Raw genomic sequence first — 9,583 nt, 5'->3', positions numbered from 1 at the left:
CACAAATCCAGCACTAGAGAGCCGTTGTAATCAGTATATCCGTCTAAATCGTCCATGTGCGCGTTCATATCTCCTACTAATATCACCTGGCCCGAGTTACTGAACTCATTAATATCGCTTCTAATGCAATCGACCAATTCCTTATTTTTTTCCCTGCTATCACTACCTGTCCACAGGTAAGCTACTCCCAGCCACGTCTTTTTACCTTGCCATGTACCACTAATCCATAAATGCTCTTTACATGTCTCGTTTACCCTTCGCCACTTCAGACCTCGCCTAATTAGTACGCCTACGCCTCCGCCTTTCCTTGACCCGGTCATTCTGTTGCACCCTTCCCATACAAAGTTGTCAATAACAGGCGGCTGCTCCAAATCTCGTAGATGCGTTTCGGTCAAGGCGTACACACTAATCGCTTCATCATTCAGTTGCGTTTGAATTTCCAGCCATTTTTCCTGCTTACGACCACCCTGCATGTTAATGTAGCAAATTTTACCTTCTCTATTCTTATCCTTTCTGCGTCTTTTCCTGACTCCTGGTCGCCTAATTCTGCCATTTACTGGTGTTTCGCTATGTTCAATACTTAATCCTGCTTCCTGATTGCCTGGGGCCCGCCTAAAAAAGCTACAGCTCGTGCCGCGAATCGATTTCCGACCGGTGTTGCTACACTTTCACTAAAATGTATCCCGTCACGCACAAAAGCGCCTTCGCGGCCTGCTCGGTGCACTTCACGGTTGATGTCAATGACCGTAAAATTCATTGCTTTAGCTAGAGTCCAAATTTCCCTGTTTACTGCAAGAACTGCCCTTTCAATTTTATAACCCTGCCTTTCAACCTCTGGCACCGTGCACACCGCGATTTGTACTTCTTTTGAAACATTCCGCAGGTCGGTGACCCCTTTGGCTAGTTGCTTTGTGATTCCTGCTCCTCGTCCGTTCAGTACGTCAATCACTCCGCCCATTATCACCACTAGGTGTCTCTCCTCCATTGTGTCCCACATGCGTTCCTTGGCCTTCGCGATCACCTCTCTAATCGGCTTTCCCGGAAGCGCGCTAACCTGGACTCGTTCGTCTGCCCCTACCCTCTCTGCTATCGCCGGTTCTACTTTACGCATGTTGGAATCCCCAACAAAGACAACTCGACGCTTTCCTTCCCCCTCACCGCCGAAAGCTGCCCCCGAAGTCACAATGCCCTCCCCTCCTTTCTTATTCTTGCCATTGGCTTTGTTTTCTTCCCCGGCCGCGTCAGTGGTATCCCCTTCGTGATTATCACTGACGTTTCCGCCACTGTTTCCCGGCGTGGCGGGTTCGGCTGTCTCTGCACTCGCATCGGAGCCAGCTCCGTTCGCGGTGCTCGCCTCGATGCGTTCGTCATTGCTTTGCAGAATGGTGGCGCTCAGCTGGATTTCTGCGTTAGCTAGCTTTTCTTCTGCCTCCTTCCTCTGCTTCTGCTCGATTTGAAGTTCCTTTTCTAGCTTTCCAACCCGCTTAGCTAACTTATCCTTGTCTTGCTCTAGGCGGTCTAGCCGCGACCCTAGCACACACATCCTACAGATAAAATCTGCACCATTCGCTTCGCGTGCTGATTTAAACCGCGTTTCTTCCAGCGCGTAGGAACGCTCGCACTCCGAACAACGCACGCGTGGGTTCCCCCTAGTACCAACCATCATCTCGTACTAACAAGGCGTAGATGTGGAAAAGAAAAAAAAAATTCTTTACCTACTTTTATCTAAGCGAGAAGACCAAGAAAGTGAGAAAGCATTAAAATAATTTATAAAGATTGTTTGGCTAAGCTAACCCTCCTAAAAAAACCAAAAAGTGAAATATAAAATAACAAAACTTATCTCTTTGGCACGCTGCTCCTGCTGCGCTGAAAATGGACATCGCCGAACAGCGCCTCTAGCGGCCGCCTCTGAAAACATACGCATTTTCTACGGGAGAGCGTCGTTTTTTTTCCAAATAACTAATCATAGAAGCAATGTTGTAAAATATTCCCGTGGAAATAGGCTCTTGGTGCTTAGCCCCAAATAACATGCAAGTGGTACCATTACTTACGGCAGAAAACTTGTTCCAAATTGCGGGCGAAGTTTCAATTAGGGGAGTCTATTGAAAAGCCAAAATTTTGGAGGCTTTTTTGGCCAGTAAAAAGCAATTTGCGATGAACCTATTGCATTAACTGACGTATTCCTGGGGATTTATCAACTTCGATGATTTATCAACTTCAATGAATAAGCTTTCAGCTAGTTGCAGCAGCAGCTCTTGAAATGGCAAAGAAGTCGTTCCAAAATCGCAGTTTTCATAACAAGGTCGCGGACTTTATTGTGGTACATATAAAAACCTAGTTTTCGCCAAGAGCAGCACTTCGAAGCGGTAGCCGAGCGTGTTCAGCGACCACAGATCAAGATCACTGATAGCCACGTACGTGAGTTCGCAGGTTCGAAGCCAGCTGTGCCGCGCTTCTTCTTATCACTTTGTCGCTGCTTAGTTTGGCAGTTTTCCACCCGATGGCATATTCCGAAATGCAGGACATTTGGTTACGGTTCTTGTTTAGTTTCTTTCTACTGTACCAACGTTCGTCTTCCTAAAAAAATAGCTGGCTGGTTTTGAGAACATGCGAACGTGTTTGCAAACATCTTCTGCACTTTAGGTATATTGTATTCTGGAAAATAAATGCAGGTAACGTGTTTTGAAAGTACATTTCTTTCTTAAGGTGAATATTTATGAAGACATTACTAAGAAATATTTTGCCTTTTCAGCTACGTCTTGGGAAAGGCGTGTTTTGTGCAACTCTTGTGCGGCTTGAAACGTGCCACAAAAATAAATAGCGCCCAGTGTGTGCAATTAAAAGACACAGAAGTAGAAAAGTTGGCTGCAGCCCCAGACGTAGTATTTTTACAAAGGAATACAGTTGAAGCTACTTGACTGAGTGTATTTGCATTATATCAAAGCAGAATTTTTGCGTATACCTGACCTTCAGTGCAAATGAAGGATATCCGAATTATTGCACAAGCGTGCTTGCTTAGTACAAACCAGTACCTCGAAACATAAACATTCTACCCTCAATATGCAGCGCACGTGTCCTATCATTTGAACCATTCCCATATACCTTCACAAAATTCCAGAAATACTAAAAGTCTTCATATCCTTTTACCCTTTTACCACAACTTACGCAGAGGAGTATTGGAAATTATGCGAAAAGACTCTGGGACGTGTTAATGTAGCCTGTCGTTTAAAATAGAGAACGACTCCAATCACAGACCACACCCTTTTTGAATTATGCCCACAAAGTTGTGCAAGAAGACACTGTTTTCGGCTACAATTACCGAAGTTGCCATATAGCATTTTGCTGTCCTGTTCTTGACTAACTCTATTGCTGAATCACGTCACAGCACCATGATATAATTACTGGTTCAATTCTTTAGTAAATCTGTGAGAATATTTTCCTAACCTAAATTTAACATGTTTGAACAATTGAAGAAACATGAGAAAGGACCGTGAGAGTTTGCAGAAATGTTCCTTTATTATAATCGTTTATGACCCATATCGGTACGGTCGTTTTGTCATGATCACGCCAGCGTGCACTGAGCATCATTTATCATTTTGTCTACTGCCTATAAATAAAATACAAAAGTGTCGTTCCTTGTGTGTGAGTAGCACAATGGCAGCTGAACCTTACATATGGTCCCACTAAGCCAAACCTTCCCTTTTCTGCCATGGTACGTGCCACAGGACAGGTCAATTTCACACTTGATTTTCGCCCTTTCAGTTTCCTAGAAAGCATAAGGAGGTACACAAGACGAACAGGCGAAATTTTGAAGTAGTCCTGAGATTTGAGTAAAATTTCATAGGCAATGTTATTATCCTTTATTTGTTTACAAATTTATTACACCTCATTGGTGATAATAATGACGTACTACATAGTAGTTCAGTTCTTATACTTAATACATCATGTCTGAGATGGCTGTCCTGAAAATTAACCAGGTGTAAGTATTGAATGACATTGCCTGGTAGGCCATTCATTAAAAATGTGTGCAGAATAAAGAAAATACAGGTGTTCAATGGCACAGTCACCGTCAAAAGTTTACGCGGCCGAGATTCTGCGAATAAGTTCATTTTCAACGCAGCTACGCCCACAGCCAGTAAAAGTATGCAAAACTTTTGTTTACTCTAGACCAGTATACGCTGTAAATCCGAATGCCACGATGCGTGCCTCAGGCGTAGAAATATATTTTTTCAGCTTGAGGCGTGCGAAAGCTTTGGACGCTGACTATACGTTCTGAAGGCCAGGCTGCTTTTTAGCTTATACGTGATGACAAGCGCCGAGCTCTTGATGATGGAATATTAGAGCGTAGAATTGTAGAACTTGTGCAAGGTCAGGTGACTTCACGACGCAAACCTAGCGATAGAAGCTCAGCATGCTTTTTGTTTATTAACACTGATGATAAATGAATAGTCAGAGTAAATTAATGTTACTGCCCGTTTCTGGACAGACTCGAGTGTAATGCATACGTTCTATATCACTGAAGGTTCCATGCTAATTCCATACAGGGCATTCATATTCTAATTTGGGCCTGTCTTACGCCTACCGAATCTTTAGCAATGAGAAGAGGTAGGCAATTGCTTCTTGGGATGTAGCCGAGGCCATGGTAGATGTGATTAGTAATGCGGTATATGTGAGTAGGCTGACGGGGATTATTACATGAAGTACGCCAACGTACCTAGGTTAAGTCACGGTGGAAATTACAGATCCCTTTATTGTATATATGTTGAAGTCATGTGAGAGTGTCTCTGCTAAAAAGTTATAAGTTTAATATCACGACTGAATAGCCTTCTGTTAAGCTGTTGGTAAAAATACTGTGTACGAAGTTCAATTGTGGTTTAAACTGCAACGTTATCAGCGTTTCCAAAATAAAGCGACTACAAGTCCATCTTTCTCGGGCGTTCATTTCACCTAGGGTACCACTGCCTGACTCGGGACCTTTATATGTTTAAATCTGCCCCGATGACGTTAGTTACGTTGCGGAAAAAATAAATACCCTTTCTAAAGAATGAACCATCACAGCTTCCCGACAAAGCGCGGTACGTTGGCGCAAGTCGTCATGTGTGATCGCGATAAGAACGACCACCCATCGTTAAAATGACTTGTCACTCCCCGGTTTTTCTTTTTTTTTGTCAAGGACGCGACTAACCCGTAGAAGGGTAATGCCGACTTTGGCATGATGCTTGCGACTTTTCTGGTTCCGGACGAGCGCGTTCTTTGTGCATAATTCAGGCGCCTCGCATCGAAAGGCTTACACCTTTAAACAGCGAAAGGCTTTCACAGTCACTTCGGTAGCTCCACGGAAAACGCGGAAAATCAGTGCACTTTCAGCATAAGCGCTCTGACCCAAGACACATATTTGCGAGAAAGGAGCTCCTATATTACCCATAGCGACAAATGTATCCACAAATTACACCTCATTATACCGATGTGTTTATGAGCCGCACTCTGGTGCCTGTATTCTGTATTATGACAAAAAATATAGTTTGTGCAGTGTCAGTAGCCTAAACGTAAAACAGGAAATTGAAGTCATCACAAAGACTGTCATATTGTCACGTGCAACAGAAGGCCTTCAGAGCAAGAAGTACTGCACCGGCAGAGACGAGTACTAGCCAGGAAGATGGCTGACCCCAAAAACGAAAAACCTCTTCTTCTTCTCTCCTTGCCTGAATACTGGCTCGCGCTCGCCGCAGCTCGAGACCTCGTGGCATTTTCCCCCTGTGAAAAAAACGGGCATCGTCCCGATGCTAGCGCATCATATATAGCTGGGTAGTCCCAGCAAATGTCCTACACGCCTCCTGGTAGCCCTGTGCCTACAGTGACAACACCTGTTCACCGGGCCAGCCGAAGAGTCCGAGGATTGCCCCCTGAGCTTGGACCTCTTCCCGAGACTACTGTCAGCTACGCACCAAAGCGGTATGGAAGGCACTACTAGTGCTGCTCACTATACGCTACAGAAAGTGCCAAAAGTCTTCCATGGTTCCATCCTTGAGGATGTCGAAGACTGGTTGGCTCAGTTCGAACGCGTCGCTGATTTCAATGGGTGGACCGATGCGAACAAGCTGAAGAATGTATACTTTAGCCTGGAGGATGGCGCTCGCACCTGGTACGAGAACCGCGAACCCTTCTCGTCGTGGAGCGACTTTTGTCGTCATCTGCGGGCAAGTTACGCCAATGCTGATCGCTGTGAACGCGCCGAGCGGGCCATTCAGTCGCGCATCCAAATGCCCAACGAAAGTGTGATGATGTACGTTGAGGACATGACGCGCCTCTTTCGTCGAGCTGACCCGGACATGGCAGAAGATAGGAAGCTCCGGCACTTAATGCGAGGGGTTAAGGAGCAGCTTTTCGCTGGCCTTGTTCGGAGTCCCCCGACGACTGTGGCCGAGTTCTTAACGGAAGCCACGACAATGGAAAAAGTGCTTCAGCAGCGGTCAGCAGTGTACGACCGGCAAATCAGCGTCGCGTCATCGATGGATCAGATCGGAGCTGCCGGAGGTAGCATCAACATCGACTCCCTCTGCGACCTCATCCGATCAGTGGTACGCGACGAGCTGCAAAGAATACACTGCCCGCCTCAACCTGCTGCGGGATCCATACCCAGCACCTCCACCAGTTTGTCACGTGCAACAGAAGGCCTTCAGAGCAAGAAGTACTGCACCGGCAGAGACGAGTACTAGCCAGGAAGATGGCTGACCCCAAAAACGAAAAACCTCTTCTTCTTCTCTCCTTGCCTGAATACTGGCTCGCGCTCGCCGCAGCTCGAGACCTCGTGGCAATATATCATAAATTGCAAGAAAAAAACTAAAACTTTACTTCATAATACTCGCAATGCAATCTTTGATGCATGTGATTCATTTCAATTTCCTATCTGTTCCGACCCGCCGTGGTTTCTGAGTGGCTATGGTGTTGGGTTGCTGAGCACGAGGTCGCGGGATCGAATCCCGGCCACGGCGGCCGAATTTCGATGGGGGCGAAATGTGAAAACACCCGTGTACTTAAATTTAGGTGCACGGTAAAGAACCCCAGGTGGTCCAAATTATTCCGGAGTCCCTAACTACGGCGTGCCTGATAATCAGATCGTGGTTTTGGCACGTAAAAGCCGATAATTTAATTAAAATTTTAAAACCTAGATGTTGCTAATCGTAGTGTTTAAGGGGGAATAAACATGCACTCTTAACGCGCGCAGAAACTTCGCCGGTTTCTAGTGAGGGGAGCTTCGCACCGTGACGCAGCAGACCCCTTCAAGCATTGACAGTGCAGCATGCGGCCGGCCGAAATATACGGGCGGTGGGGTGAAACTCGGATGTGGCAGGGGCTGCCGTTGCAACGCGAGGATAATTGGATGTGACGGACGTTCGCGCCAAAGATTAAAAAGATTGTTGATATTAAAGCAACAGCTGTGCACTATGACGTAGCCAAACATGGCGGGTTTATTGGTGGATCATGAACGCTATCACAGAGAAGGTTTACTGCAAAGCGTTATATGGCGGGCAGAGGCAGCGGTGGGGTTTAAAGCGATAGCCCTGTGGCGGCCCATGGGCAAAAAAAATGTACCTTAAGTATCCTTACGTGATTTGAATGCGAAAGCATTATCACTCCTCTTAGTCATTACCAATAAAGACTTCTTAAGTATTACAACCTGTTTGCGATCCTTCCTTCGCTTTCTTTTCTCTGCGTTCATTAATCACCAGACCACAACCATTCAGAACTCATCGCCAAGTAGCTACGAGTTGATATGGTGATCCACTGTAATCCACCTTAACCAAATTTAATTCATTGTAATTTAGTTTACTTCACCTTAATTCACTTGACTCCACCTTAAGTCACCCTTCTCTAACTTGTAACTTTATTTCACTTCACTGTAATTCACCTTAATTCACAATAACTACTCATAATTACTACTAATTAACGTTGTCATACCATTTACTATCTTCTCTATTACTACTGATTTCATTCAAGACGCTGATGATACCACTCGTTGTGGATGACGCCGGCTTTTCTGCCTCATGGCTCATGTAATGCTTTCGCATTAATGACTACTGCAGACGACAACGGTCCGTCTGTACGGCGCAGAGTAAACAGCTGTCCCACTTTCATTGCGATTTGCGCAGCCCCGGTGCGCAGCGTCCAGTCATGCTCAGAGTTGCTGCAGATAGTTCTTGCGCGGCGACGAGGGGGAGCGTGTATACTGCTCGAGTGCACGCGATAGGAGTGAGACCGCTGCTCCGGCCTAAGCGGCCAGATGTTCTTCCTGACGCCGTGGTGGGAACGCGCCTTTGCCGATACGGATGGCACAAGAGCTGAAGCAAGTAGGTATACCGGCGTTGTTTCCGCCATTTTATCTGTTCTGTGCCGAGTAGAACGACTTATATCACTTGTCACGGCGTGACGCCGCTCGGCCAACGGCGGTGCCGGTGGCGCGAGGAAAAGAGAGATCCTGCGTATACAGGGGCACTATCCCTCACCACTACACGGGAGCCCAAGCCCAGAGTCCACTAAAGTTTGCTTAAGAGATTTAATAGTGGAGATGTGGTTTATGGTAAATGAAAAAAAAATAATCACGATAAGTAAGCCAAAGAATGTTGATTCCACTGTCAATCTGCATCAAATCGACAAATTTAACACATGAAAACGTTTCTATAATCGCAATGGAATATTCTCATAACTTATGCAAAAACACTGCGTTGGATCTCATGTAAAGCTTTCATTGTTGTTGTACTTCCTCTATAATAATTATTTATTAATAATGTAATAGTAGTAGCAGTAGGGGTAGTAGTAGCAGTAGTAGCACTGATGGGACTTCAGACACCCCCCCCCCCCCCCCCCGAAATTATTTCGTGCTGGCATGAACCGCCGACCAGAGCAACCACCGGCGCCGGGAATAATTCTGGATTTTGTCCACAATGTCCTTTTCACGCTCGAAAACAGATTTCGGCACGCATATTCCGAACTCGGGTTGGATTTCGTCGCAACGCCCTTGGCCCCTGGACTCGCATAACGCAAGGAGCCCCATCCGAGCACAAACTTTAAAGGGTTTTTCGATAGCGAGTGGGCGCGTTGCGGCATTTCGCAGCGGTCGCGGAATCTACGGAGCGCATGGAATCAATTCCGAAACTTTATGGGTATAAAGTTCTCATAAACTTATGACGCGAAAGGTGCACTGACATTTCCAAAGGCGTGCTTTAGATTTTCAATTCTGGAACTTTCTGGGTTTAATGTTCTTATAAACTTGAGCTAACATGCGCGTACTGGAGCCCTCGTGTCCAAGCCGTTTCAGAAATGGAAGGCCGCGCTCGCAATCTTCCACACACACGAAAATACTAAATATGACCGTGACTGCCAGCTGGCAGCTGATAATTTTCTCCAAACATTTTCAGGAAGGGCGCCCGATGTGATCAATCAGGTGGACCAGGGCAGGCAAAGTGAAATAAGAGAAAACAGAAGAAAGTTAACGGCCTATTTTTGAGGCTGGTTCTTTTTTGCGGACGACAAGGTCTGGCTCTCCGTGGCCATAGGGACAGTGGTCCTATGGATTTAAGCAAAT

Source organism: Dermacentor silvarum, unplaced genomic scaffold (genome assembly GCF_013339745.2).
Source record: "Dermacentor silvarum isolate Dsil-2018 unplaced genomic scaffold, BIME_Dsil_1.4 Seq346, whole genome shotgun sequence".
NCBI lineage: Eukaryota > Metazoa > Arthropoda > Arachnida > Ixodida > Ixodidae > Dermacentor > Dermacentor silvarum.
This window is presented reverse-complemented; position numbering follows the sequence as displayed.